Source organism: Pholis gunnellus (assembly GCF_910591455.1).
Source record: "Pholis gunnellus genome assembly, chromosome: 21".
NCBI lineage: Eukaryota > Metazoa > Chordata > Actinopteri > Perciformes > Pholidae > Pholis > Pholis gunnellus.
In genome coordinates this window covers 12,535,459-12,550,508 of record NC_136548.1, presented here as the reverse complement: position 1 = coordinate 12,550,508, position 15,050 = coordinate 12,535,459, and positions in this window count along the sequence as shown.

Here is a 15,050-nt window from a genome sequence, read left to right as displayed (position 1 = left end):
CACAACCAATCTACTGAATGACAACAGACAGCTATAGTGATGCAGAGACAGGCGGACAGAGATGGATGGATCGATAGACGACTGCATATGCAGACGTGCCTATTGATAAACTCCTGCTGACAACGGGCGAACACTTTAGGCTCATCGGTGGAAATGTCAGTCACGCTGGCCATTAGTTTGCATGCATTTCAGGTCGGATGTCCTCAACCTGTGACCGTGGGGTACTAAGGCCAGCCTACAAGGCCCGTAACATGCCAAAACACTTTTCTATCACTTGTCACAATCGATTCCACTTGGTGTCAGTCCAGGCTTCTCTACTACTGCATGTGACAAGGAATAAGGCAGCCTTGATTTCTGACAGTGATGAGCAGATGATATACATGAGCAGCTGAAATGAGTCTGATGTTGCCATCTCTTTCATGAATTGTGGTACTTCAAAATACAGCAGCAAGTTATTTTCATTCTTCATTTTATTTAATTATTTTTTTTATTCATCAGATAATTGCTCAGAAAAAAAGGGAGAAATTACCACAATTTCCAAAAGCTTAGTGTCTTTAAATTGTTTGTTTTTTCTAAGAAAATAGTCTAAATCTAATGACAATTTTTACATTTGAGTAGTTAGCTAGTACATGGTTGGTATATTTGATTTATGTCTAAAATAATCTAATATATAATCTTTATTCTTTATAATATCAAATGGATTAAATGACATGAATGTAAAAGGGGTTTGTCATACTAATGAATCCACACAGAATTCTCACCAGACTCTACAGTTCTCAGGTCTACAGACCCTTTTAGTGTCTTTCAGTTCATTGTTTTGGTTTCCAAACCCGCAACTTTACTGGTATGGTTCACTCTTACGAACGTCAGCGAGGACAGAAGAACGTTGTGTCTGCTAGATGTGAAAATAACCAACACTAACAAGTTTGCTATTTTAACTTAGATAATCAGTGTTGGCTTCGCAGCTCGTTTCCACTATTGTGGCCAAAGAGTCTGCAGGTTTAAACAATTAATGAAATGTCAAAATTGTACTATTTTGAAATGCACAACCCCTTGTATATTGGCTACACATATTATACTTTCATTCATTTTCAATGTATAATAAAATAGCTGTCATGTCTTTTTATGCCTCCAGTAATGCTGGATGCAATTCTACTCAACGCTGTGTTATACTTGACAAATCAGTGTAAAATCGAGGTTGTGCTCTGACCGCTGACAGGTAATGGCTCGTCACTGTAAGAGCTCCCAACTAGCTCCAGAGTGGAGGAGTCATGTTTGTATTCTAACAACGCCGTTCTGGGTTGGGAATGGCAGTCAAATCTAAATTCTGCTCAGGGAGCAGAGAGAAAAATGCCTGATGAATTTGTCAATACTGCAGGAGTGATGGGCCTCATATGTGTGTAATGGACTGGATGCTTCTCAGTACAGATTGCCTGTCGAGATAGGAAACTATAATGAATGGCATGGAGGAGCATGGTCGTAAATATAAGGCATTTTACCTTCATTTAAAAGACATGAAATTGTTGGCTAAAGTTCTAATACTTTTACCATATGAATTTGAGCCAAATTCAGACACATAATGCAACATTAGTGTTCTAATGTTGGAGAATCATGATCTGTGTGTTTGACAACTGATCATTAATGAAAATGTAAGAAAAGTTACAAATGTTTGTCTGCTGATCATTGAAAATATGGCTTGTTTCACTCTGTGTTTGCAACATTAATGATGCAAACACACATCTAATAACACGGATTTAGTCCGTGTCCATTAGAGGCTCCATCGTGTTATTTTGTACTTGTCTTGGGGCGACATTCACATTTACAGATTGTTAGACATCATTGCATATGTATGCCAAAATTATTATGTTTTGAGAGTGCTAGCATTGAGGACTGACTTTAAATGTATTTATTAAATTATAACATTAAAACGTAATATCCTATAATTCTTATGAAGAGAGGAAAAGCTAGTTTCAGAATTGAGCACTGGATGCCTATGTGGTTACAGTTTTTGTAGGAGGGTGTAACAGAGAGGCAGTCTTGTGAAAAAGGGGTTTGAGTAAAACCTTGGATGAATAATAGACTGCTTCCCAAGCAGCAGCACTCTTGGTGGTAGGAGGTTAATATTCTCACATGTCATTAGGTCTGCTGGCTCGACTGATGGCTCATTGAATCAGGCAGCAAATGATTTCCTCATGCTGCAGAGGACAGAGCACTTCAAAGGGAAGGGGCTGAGGTCAGGACAGCACTCCGCTTTGATTAATGACCGGGGCTCAGCAGAGGTTGCCTGTAGGTAAGAATGTGACGGTGAATTGGATGTGAAGGGGACCGACTTTTAAGCTAGATTTGACCCACCTCCAGAAAAACTTGCAGATACCATCACACGGGTTGGGTTGATGGGTTGTGACTGAAAAGCTTGCTGACCCTCTGGCTTATACAATCATAAAAATGAAACTTGCTGGCTGACAGGCTTACCTGACATCATGGGAGTATTTAATCATTTTATACTTGAATAATGCATACAAAATATAGCCGCTATCACCTCTAAATGTATATCTTAATGTGAATTGTAGTTCCTGACTTGATTTGCATTTTCCCACATGAGTTAAATTTTACTAACGATATTCCATTCAAATAAAAGTTGGTTCTTAAAGAAAATAGCGGAAAATTGAACCATCCGATGGTTTAACAGGAGTTAGGCTTCAGTTGGGATTAAAAACACCACCACCTGGGTTGTCATTCTCTTGGGCCCCATTATCACCCTCCTTATTAGTTTTTGACTCAGCAGAACAAAACGTGACCGCCTCAATCTTTGATCTCTCATGCGCTGACACAAATCCTTTCAAGCCTCCCGACGTTCCTCTGCTAAGGTAATTAGCACTAATTAAAAGGTTTCCAGCTGCCTCGTGTGCATTTTTTTGTTCCCCCACAACACATTGTCCTCACAGGTGCATTTCCTATGTTTACTGTGGGCACGTCACTCACATTCCTCCCCACTTCTTCACAGAGCATGATCAAGGAGATTAGGACTATTGTTTGGGGATGAAAAAGAAGTGAAATGCCTAACTTGTTGCCAATAGGAAGCCATTATAGGAGGTCAAAGCATCTGATAAAAAGGCCGGGTCTTTCTATGACTCGGTCAAAAGCAAAGTAGGCAAGACAGAAAAATCCATTTGACGAGAACTTAACTTATTAACTTTATCATTTACAGATTTTTCCATCATTACCTATTTAAAGAAACGTTATAGATGCTCGTTTAGATTACAAATGTTTTCATTTTTCCAGAACCTGGGAGCATGTTGGGACATTTTCTAGCATGTTAGTATTTTGTGTTTGCCTGACTACTTTCTTTCAATAACTGTAGCACCGATTATGGCTTTGCGGTTTCATAAGAAAACAGATTCAATTTCCTGAGATGTTTCCTTTTGCCTTACCTCGCTATTACTTGAAAGAAAAAAAAGCCAGCTAGTAGCCACATGACGGCCAATCTTGCAAATTCACTTGCAAGTCAAGGAGCCCATAAACATCATTAACCATCATTTCCCAGCCCACTTCGGTTACATGTGAAGCGTTCTTCATTGTGTAATGAGCCAAGAATCTCAAAAGATTGCCACTTCAAAGCCTCTCTTGAAAGCTGTCGCCCATGCAGACTGCCGACATGTCAAGCTGGGATTAAACGTCCCCCCATAATCATTCCTTTGTTTTCAAATGAGCCCATTGTTTATCTGCACCTTGGGTGACAGCCATCAAGGACGCACGGTGCTGCGGAGGCTCGAGAAGTGGTGATACAGATACTTCATGTTCACTTCAGCACATGTTCAAAGTTAGTAGTTTTTGTTTAGGGATGTTTGTACGTCCTAGCACTTGGACATTCAGATTTGTACAGTTGCAAGGATCTCCTGCCAAAGAAAACGACATTCAGAAGATTTAGAAGAAGAACATTTTGATATGCTTATTATTTGTGGATGTGGCACATGTTTTTCTGAACAACCCCTTCAATCTATCCTTCTTTTACATGGACTCAAAGACAGAGAGGGGGGAAAAAAACACGTTTTTTTTCTCTCTTTTCTTTTACGAACCATTTAGGCTTGATTTAGAGCACATAAGAGTGACTGTAAGTCTCATTCAAGTATTGCCCCAATTGTTATGCAAGGAGATGCTCCCACCATCTTGTCTTAGAAAAACAGGCCTTTGTCCAAGACCAGCAGTGTGTCATCAGCTCTGGGCCCCCAGTGACGCAGGGACATTGAGCCTCGGCAGCAGGGGGACACGTCTCAGGGCCTTTACGAACTACAGTAAATCTTCAAACAATGTATCCAAACAATGGCCGCTGTGTAAGGAGGGAGAAAAGACACAGGAAACAGATGAATAAGCAACATCAATTACCAGGCCCTGACCTTGAGAGCCCTGGACCAAGGTGCACATTTCAAACAAAATGACTGCAGATTGGGGCCGACAAGCCCAGAGTGGAGAGGCGAGCCCTCACAAGGTTACCCAACATGCAATTCTTGGGGACGAGGGCAAGTAGGGGAAGAGAGGGAGGATGATACAGAGGGAGGTAAGGGTGAGAGGTAAAAGAGCTCTGGATGAGAGCTCAACATAATAGATGTTGGTTTATTTTGGAGTTAGACAAAACTGTGCTCAATTTGAACACTTAGGCGGACAAAATGGCCACTAGTGAGCCACAAGAGAAACATGGAAGTGGACAGCAAAATAAGTCTCTTGTAGGGATCTGTGAAGACAAACGTCCAAAGGGCAAAATCGTTTTCAGAAAAACCACTGGTTCCATTCCGATGTAGAGGAGCATGTGTCTTTAAGAACAGCTACCCTTATTCCTCATATCACAAAGACTGTAAATACAAACAGCCAAGTGGAAAATACATGTGCGGAAGCCACCTACTTGTAATTATGAGAAGAACACATGGAGAATGTCCTAAGTCTACAATGTCTCCCATTTGGAAGTGCAGATGTGTAAACAAACAAGTGCCAAAACGGCTGCCAAGTTATCATCATGGGTAGCTCAATGAAATAGAACAACCATAAATACATTACTGTTGCTATTTACAAAGGAGCGATACAGCCTTACAGTTTGTTTAAGAACAAACATGTAGCACGGACGAAAAAAACTAATTAAGGCTTTGTGTTCTTGCTAGCAGTGGGGGGTTAACATTCTAATAACGAGTAAACCCTTCCATGTCTCCTGACACTGTATCTCCTGAATGAATTGTCAGCATAAAGAATACACTAAGAAGCATTTAATAAAAGTGTTTATCCCCAAATCAGTATCATATCTATTCCACTTTTAGATCAATGACACATAATCATCAGACTCTTGGAAAAAGGCCACCATCAAGCTGTGTTGAACTACTGAAAGGTGATGACCTCTTGACCCCATAACGACCTCCGTGAACACTGTACTAATGAATTGCCTAACAACACATCCCGCATGATGACATCCACTTGTTCTCAACAAAACAATAGATTCATGCTTTTAGAATACCAAACACAGCACACAACATTAATTCAATCTGAGTCGCCTCCAATTAGCCAGACAAGCAAGAGGCGCAAAGCCCAGTCTGACTACTACTGAGAGTAAAACAAAGTGACAGAATGAAGGTGCAGTGACAGAATAAGTCTCAATCATAAATTTGAGCTTTGCAATGTCAATATTACCACTAACTGACTACTTGCACTAAAATAATTAGTCGATTAAGTAATTTATCGAGCAAAAATGCCAAACATTCATTAGATTTCTCAAACGTGAATAATTGCTGCTTCTCCAATTAATATTGTACAGTTAATAAACAAAAACAAAACAAACAATCGACATCGCCTTGGACGGTCATTTTTCACATTTTGCAACACTTTATATACTAATAGATTCAATGAAATAATAGTGAAGGATTAATCGATAAAGTAAATAATTGTTAACTCCAGCTCTTCTGACTACTTAGCAGCCTTATGAGCATTTTAATTAAGTGAAACAAAGATTAATGAATAGATTAACTCTCTGTCTTGTGGTATGCATCGCTGACCAGTCTCTGTATTGATTGTTTTTTGAGCCATAGTAGTAAGGCTCAATGAACATGTGAACTGCTAATGAAGCACCTGAGCACTGCAGCTAAACTTAAAGCTATTAGAGTCTTTTCTCCTCAGGAGTGTTAACTGAAGCCCTGACTGAATTAGTGCACCCTTTAATTACGACCACCTTAAATCAGAGGGCTGAATCTGACTGTTTTATGCTCTGCATGCCCTCGCTCAACACTTTGTGGAGAAAAAAATGAGTTGACAACCTGCCTGTTTCTGCATTTATTGGCACAACATTAGCAGAGTCCCCAGATTTTCTACTGCTGGAGGGGACCAAATTGTAAGGCATTACTCACCATAATGCATATGCTATAATCACAGAGAACTTACTTAAAATTCAATCCACTTTGGCATCATTATCATGTATCAACATAATGAATGACTCCTTCAGAGTATGGTAATTATAATTTGATAAATCATCAGCAGAAAATTAACTAGATGTCAAAACATTCATTGGGAAGGGTGATGAATCGAGGATGATTGTGGTGATGAATTGTGTTAATCTGCGCGGTATGTATCCAGTGAAATGGCTAAACAGCTCAAGATGGATGGGGCACGGAAGCTGCAAGGTCAGACCACAAAGCTGCAGGATGGGGGAGAATAAAGTAAAAAAAAGCAGCTTCTGAAAAAGCTGCGCATGTTTAACTCAGGCCATTTAAGTCGGTTTGCTTCATAAATACTCATCTGTTGACAGCACTGCTGGAACAATAGGTCGATTCATCCATTTGTTGATCAACAGAAAATTAAGACATATATACATATATATATATACACACACACACACACACACACACACACACACACACACACACACACTGTATATAAAAAAATGTCCTTGTTCCAACTAAAACATGACAATTTGCTGCTTTTTTTAATCTAATATGTTTGGATTAAAGTTATTTAGTTGGGAAAAAATAAGCAATTTGAAAACGCCACCTGGGGCTCTTGGAACTTGCAATGGCCATTTTTAGCAATTTTGGGATATTTTATAGACTAATAGATTCATTCATTAATCAGTTAACAATACTATGGCTGTAGAAGAGAGGACACCGCATTTTGTTGTGCTCTTGTATTTGCTGCTCTACTACCTCAAGATATTGAAAAAACACACACAATCGTGATTCCCTCTTGGATGTTTCCGATGTGAAAGATGTGTCTGCTAAGTGAGAGAGGTCAAACATGAGTCCAGATATTTATTACATGTGCTGAAACCAGATGGAGGCAACACATTCATCACAGCGCCGTGTCACTGAGGTAACACCCGTTCCCCATAAAAAGTGGCTCCCTCTTCCCAGCATGGGCACTGGCCTCGGCCGGTGTTTACAGCGACCAACCCTGGGTTTGGTCCGGCAGCCAGTCGCCTTAATCATCCCCACCTGGCTCCTCCTGGCTCCACCGACCGTGGTTATTTTAAAAACTTTTGCTTTTATCAATACTCTTCGCTCTGCAGCTGGGGGAGATATTAAAGCCACAGCAGGGCAAAGAAGGGCGTTTCTGACACTTGCTCTCTCATTTATCAGTACCCTTCATCGGCCCCGTCAGTGACAATGAAAAGATTTCACAATACCGCTCGGCAGAAACTCATTCCACCAGTCATCCATCATGTTCAGCCCAGCGGCCGTTCCACTGACCTAATCGGTAATGCCTGGCTGCATGCTGGAGACTTCTTAAAGCCCCCACCGTCATTAGGCCTAGTTAGAATATGGGGTGTCATAGGGCTAAAACCCTGTTACTGGGTGGGACCTACATGTCATGCAACCCCTTCCCATTTGGACCCCATCAACCAAATCATTATTTTAAAAAGCTTAATGTCCGTGGCCCCCAAAGCCCAGAAGAGAATGAAGTATTTCCATCCAGGCATCAAGACAATCTTGGACAGGCAATAATAATTTCATATTAGGTATGGTTAAAAGATTTATCCTTTCATGTATCCTTGGGAAAAAAAAGAAAGAAAAAAAGACTACAACAAACGGTTGGAAAATACACACCGTTAACTGTCCAATACACAAATGGCACATAAAACCTCACCAACTGAAAAAACAGCAGTAAATATTTTACGGTGCTCCCAACAGAGATAATTTGTGTTTCATTTCAAAGTTATATTTCTTCTGGGAGGGAGGGGGGGGGGGGGGGGGGGGGGGGAGGGGGTAAATCTGCCTAAATCAGTCTCTCGCTGGCTCAGAGGACTTCTTCAGCAGTTTCCCCCCTCCCACTGAGGGGCGGTAGGTAGAGGTTCAGCCAGGTCGCAGAGCTGCTGAGAGTTTAGATCCCACTCTGTGGCTCTGCCAGCCCCAAGTTCAGGCAGCACTCTGGTGAGCGTTAGTTAACACACAGGAAGACAGCGGGAGGGGGGTTCGGGAGTGCTCTCTGACCCAACACTGGCTATTATAGAGAGATTATTCCCTAACCCCCACAGCTGAGTTTTCTGGCACATTTCCCTTATCTGCACCACTTCTGCTGCTCCATCTATCACGGCTGTCTGCTGTGACCTGTCTCTTTTGTAAGTCACTCAAGGAAAACTGTGTGTTCATCTTGCCAACATTTGGGTCAAATTAAGTTTCAACAAAGATCTTCATTGTCTTATATTTAAAGAGAATGTAAAACAGACAACTATTCCTCCCAATGTGGCACCAATACCAAGAAAGTGAAATCATGAAGCACTTGGGGCAACAATACAACTTCACATGAACTTTGGCTTTTTTTTTGTCAAACTAATTGGGCTGAATGGTTTTTAAAGATGTCCAAATTAGCCTTAAGACAGACTATTAAGAGACCCTCGATGAACTCTCAGGCCAGCTGCAAACTAAGAATGTGAGGATTTTGGAAATGCTGTCAATAAGAAACTAAGAACAGCCAAAACTCCAAAAAAGAAAACAGCTTGCATTGTATCAACTGACTGCTGCACTTTGGAGGTTACAGTTGGCACAAGTAGAAGATCAAGCAAGAAATAATGAGAGAAAAATAACCTTTAACTGAACTAGAAGGGGGGGGGAAGGGGTGACTGCAATTCCTGCAGCGTTTAAAATGGTTCTGTATTGTGCACCGATGTGCCTTGCCTTGTTTGTAGCCACAGGCAGAGCTGTTGTTTGTGGATGCTGCTCAGCAGAGGTGTTGAGGCAGTGTGAGACCTGCTGATTGGCCAGAGGGTTCTTGCCTGACCCTGTGGATATTCAACATGACACACAGGCGGATAGAAGAAGGCGTGGCATTGTCAATGCATGACATACATGTTTTTACTTTTACTTTACCATACTGCATGTATGGACAGCATTGGGATTTACATAGTTGTTTGTTTTGAATGAATTCTGGATCAGTTGTGCTACACACGCTCCATTTTCTCTATTTATTCATTTTTTTGTCATTTATCTATCTCCCCATAGTTGTTTGGGAGTAGGGGATTACACGGGTGGGGAAAGCAGCGACTTATGTTTATGATACGTTTTTTTTCCCAAAAAACAAAAGACACTTGTGGTACAATTTAATCTGCATATTTCATTATTGAACTATTGAAGCAAACGGCTCAAATTAGTAGAAGGGAGATCACACGGTAAATCTGCTTAAAGTGTAAACATGACGTTTGAGAAATCTAATGAACAAATCTTGCATGTAGATCTTTTAAATACCTCGTTGACGTGTTGGTTGTTTCAGGCTGATTAGGTTAAATGATCTCTGTGTAAACAAAGTCAATACTGAAATGATATGGGAAAATGTGTTCTGAAGTGTGAGTAACAAATAGCTCCTAAACCCTGTGTGGCTACTAGTAATGCTCATATCCTATTATTCTGCTAACTATCAGCAATTATCTCCCTGTCAAAGCTCCAAGTGACAAATTCTCCCCATATCCCGCCTGGCAGTATCATCAACCGGACATGAGCTTCATGTGATGGAAACTAAATCACTGGCTCTGCTCACAGTCCTGACAGACAAATGGGGTGCCTTGGAAAAGCTAGGCACATCACTCTGGGCTGGGGAAGAAAAAAAAGTCCCTCCCTCCCAGCTGACCTTTTTTTTTATTCGCTGAGAGAGGAGATTAAATACCACAGATTCTGTATGTATGGTCTGTTTCCAAAATATGAGAATTATTAATGGCTTTTGCAGAGGGCCCGTTTAATCTTCTGCCAAGTTGCAGTCATCGTTTTTACCTTGGGCTGTTTTTTTCTTACAGATGGTCCCAGAAAAACAGGAACTGTGCTTTATCCTTACAGCAAAGGCAAAGGAAGTGTGTGGGCCGCGGCTGGGCGGTAATAATACGACAGAATAATCATCCCTCTTGAGGCGCCGGATAGCATTATGATGCTAACAGTATTGAGAATATTCACAACTCCGTGTGAATGGATGTGAACATTCTATAGACCCGCTAAAGACGGCAAACGCATCTCAACAAATGAGCTGCTGTGGACGCTTAATTGTTTCGCACCTCCACCAGGGCTTTTCTCTTCGCTGCATGACCATTTTCACCAGCTGAGGATTAATATCTCGTGTTGTTATTAGCAGTGTGCTAGTTTGGACCAGAGATGCGAGAAAGCACACCTCCCCTGAAGTGTGCATACCTACAGCCACATGCCACTTTTCACACAGAGGCCACAAATCAAGTCCCAAAGCCAGAATGACGACTCAATCACAGGAGCATGACACAACTAGTAAATTATTCCCCTGTCTTTTTGACCTCGTGGCCCATTGAACCTTGGCTGAACAAGAGACCTGCTTGGTCGATTTAAAAAGATACAAGAAAAGTGCATTTGCAGTTGCATTAATGTATTTGCATCTCACTGAAATGAGCTCTGTTGGCTGTGTCAGCAACTTTACCCCCCCCCCCCCCCCCCCCCCGCTTACAGTTTACTCCTCTTTCATTAGACTTTAACAGCAGATAACCGAGGACATTAGCATCATGTAACTTGCTAAGCCTGAATGAAAACAAAGCTAATGATGCAACTGTGAATAGCCCCAACTACGAAACCAGTATTTGACTTCATTAAAGATAATAACTACACAATACCGCAGGTTCATCTTGTGTATAATATGAAGAACCTAACCTGTTTTTTTGCCAGGAATTTCATAAATTCAGAGATGACTCGATGCCGGTTAGAGGACGCGTCATTCATTGAGGCTTACTCAGATACCTGTGACTCACTGTGTGTTTGTGTACATAGCTAAGCAAACAACTGACTGACTCAAACTGCCCTCTAAAGCATCATAGCTTGTGTTTTATCCTCTAATAGTATCAGATTAATCACAAAATATGTATTCTCTAAATTCCTTTGAATAAAACATGAGTTTGCATTTATGACAGTGGCAGTGTTTGAGTAGCAAAGTCACGAAAACTTGTTAAAAGCTGTGGTAGATGAATTTGCAGTTAGATATCTTCACTAAAAGAGTGCACCACCAATTTAGCATGGCACTTCTGAAGCACTGTCAGTCAAGTTGGACAGTTTTTAAGAAATTATAAAAATTTAGATATCGTCTTTTCTATTCCACATATCCTTCTTCCTCGTCAAAATCTGGCGCCCATATTACCCACAATGTAACTTGACTGCTAACAGCTCAGTCAGAGATTTGGGTGTGTTATACTAGAGGCAGCTTATGTAGCCTTGGGCTGCTAGCCTCGAGCAGAAATGAGGAGTGGGCTACAGAGGTCTGGAGAGCTCACTTCTGTAACTACACAACCCCAATTCTGTTTTTTATTTTCAAACTTTCAAACCGACCACACTTGAGGCAATTCATCAGATTTCACACAGCTCCCTCTGGAGCCACTGGAGGCTTTATACAACTTTGCTTTCACATATGCAGTAGAACTCCTCAAGAACAGTAAACAGACTTTGATGTTCAAAAGTGACAGAGCTGCCCTTTAACAAGGGTCAGTGTGAGCACTGGCACAGCCATGGTGTGGAGAGTGTAGGGATTGGTGACAATGATATCTGCACTGACCTGCAGCTGACCCGTGCTCTGGAGTGGTTTGCACGAGAGTAACATGGTCAGGATGAAGACCAACAAATCTTGGGCTGAAGCCACGGTTGTCCCTTGAAAAAAAAAGGAAAGAAAAGAGTTATTTCTGGTGTATTTGTCACAAAGAATTTAGAGAAAGCAACTTGCTAGGGACATTTCTGGCAATAACCAAGACTTTGTTTAACACAGGGGCTTTGAGTGACTGAGAAACTGGTTTCACTTCACAAGATACATTGAGGAGTTCAATGAGGATAATCTCTGCATCAAGCCATTGCTCGTTCATGATTAGAGGCGGTAGATGAGGAGGATTGGGCGCTTAGTGAGGATAACTTCCTCCCGCATCAAAAACTGGGAGGATACGCTGAAAGTGCTACATCTCCCAGCTGGTCTTAGAGGGCTTGATGGTTCTGTGCTCCTAGCTGGAGAAAGATGTAATCATCTGATACTTTGCTCGCCGCCACGACCCCGTCCAGGACAGGCAACTGAAGATTGTTTGGATGAATGAATAGGTAAATCCCACCATCAGCAGTGACCTGTCATGAAACGCAATGCTACTAATGCCTCAGCCTTCTTCAGGTTTCCTTTGAAAGGGGATTGAGTTATTGATACAGCAAATCCATCCGCCAGCTCCCCTGTGAGGGATCAAAGCCACCAGAAACTGCCCGTTACATAATGGTCCCTTTGCCCTTGGCATTCAGTGGGCTCCGGCAAGGAATCTATACTGCGGGACATTCGTGTCCCTGTGGGATCCAAAATTTAATTAATAACTTCTCCTGCTCCCTCTATCTTGACCAATATATCACCTGGCAGCGTCCACGCACAGAGAGAACTTCAGCAGCCTTTTCTCTCTGACCTTGGCATTTCTTCTCAGACGCCGATTATTGATAATCTTCTGGCTGTGGTGCCTCTCCTCATTTGTCATGATTATTGCTGAATTTTTAAGCTGTCATCCGCGAGCATGGATCAATGGTTGTCGACTTCCCCTTTGTCATATTGGCAGCACAAACAGCCCTTCCTCTCTAAATGAGGCTCCTCTTGCTTCTCTATCTATTAGCTGTCTGTCTTACTGGGCACTTGATCCTTTGTTAGGTCAGTCTATACATCATTCCTCCAATCACAGCGTGACACCTTTATATCATGCATCGGCAATGACCAAGCAGAGGAATGAGCTGTGTATAGGATGAGTTTTTTCTGTATTTTCACTAATACTGAATATATTTAAGCATAGAGCAGTAACACTGGCCTTTCAAGGTCAGAGCAGGACTCTTTAAAGATAATAGGCTTCTCTGAAATACAACAAGAGAGCCAGAATTCACTTTGAATTGCATTTATAATAGGATGCAGTTGACAATCCAATTGCTCAAGTGTCAAATATTCCATGTAATAAGGCCAGATGTGTCAAACTGATTAATGAATTGTCACAGCAAAAGGAACCAGTTGTAACTGGTAGCAGCCACTAGCGGCAGACGATCCGTCTCACGCGACTGCACGATTTGTACCTGTGGCCAGGCCAGTGGCACGCCGGCTTCACCAGGCTCCCAGACCCCGTCTGCACCTATTCCACCATATTCCTTCTTCCTCCCTCGACTGGCTGAACAGGTCTGACAGGCGGATTCCTTTTCATTTCAATGTATTAAAGGCACTTTCCTGCTCTGACAGCCTGCTCTGTTCTGCCACCTTCTAGCTGGGGCTTCACACTACTCTGGGCAGCCACTGCGTCTTGACAGACCACTGTCACTTCCCATCATCCTCTCTGTAGATCCTGCTCTCCCCCCTCTAAGCACGCAGACCCACTTTCCCACCAGTGCAATTATTTTTTTTGACAAGCCATCCATCAGCTTTAACTTTAAAGCACTTTCCACTGATACCCATTGTTACAGTTCTGTGCCTTTTTAAGCGGGCGGCAGGAGAGAATATGATACCAGACATTCAGACTACCCGACCATGTAAATCTACTTTGTTCTGTTCTTTATTTCCAATTTTCTGTTCCATTTTTGCCTTATTATGCATATTTGTTGTGCATAATATGCCCTTGTCAAAACCAATTAGCATGTCCTAGCTAGCACTGCGAGAAAAGGTTATAATTTGGCAGTTTCTTGAGAAGCGGGGGCTAAAGCCAGACCTAAATGAGCAGCTAAACTCTCACTGTAAGTCATGACACAGTAATGTCACACTGGGATATACTTTGTGCTATGGTCTATGAACTGTGACATAGAACTAATAACAGTTAAACACTTGAACACAGAGTTGGTGTATAGATTTTGGAGCATCACCACCTCGCCCACTTGATTTTTTGTTCCATCAGATGGACACAGTGGAGAGCCGTGTGACTTGGGGCCGAGTCACCATCATTAACTGACATCAACACTAACACCCGACCGAGCTGATCCATCCCGCCCTGGCCTATGTAATTAGAATGACAGCTTAGAAAATTTGGTCTGATGCAGGATCTGTCTTATGCCGCGAGGAGCCCTAATTACCATCTCAGTGTAAGAGTTAATGATGAGAGGTGGGAGCAGCATCTGGGGGACTTAAGGGGACGCTCTCTCCCTCTGCATGTGACATTTGCTTTGTCCTAACAACTGGGCCACCTATGGCCCTCAGTGGTCCGTGCTGCTGACACGCACTGTGAGCGGAGAAACAGTGAAGTTTGGTGCCCATCCAGGTAGTTGTCGCCCGCTTGTATCTGGATTGTCGACCAGTCTTTTTACTGAAGGGGTATTATGCAAAAAGCATGAGTGGAATGATGATGAAAGATGACATTTTTGACATGGGATATCAAATTCAGCTGTAATGTTTGTTTGTTTATTAAGATCTTATGTGATCCCAAAAGGTTTGATTACAATCCCATATTACTGTAGGATGTAAGGTAGGGCTGAAACTAATGATTATTTTCACTTCAATTAGACTATCAATGATTTTAATATGGATTGATTAGGTGTTAAAGCTCTACAATGTTACAAATGTGGAAAATGTAATTCACAAGTTCACAGATCTCAAGGTGTCACTGACACAGTGCCTGT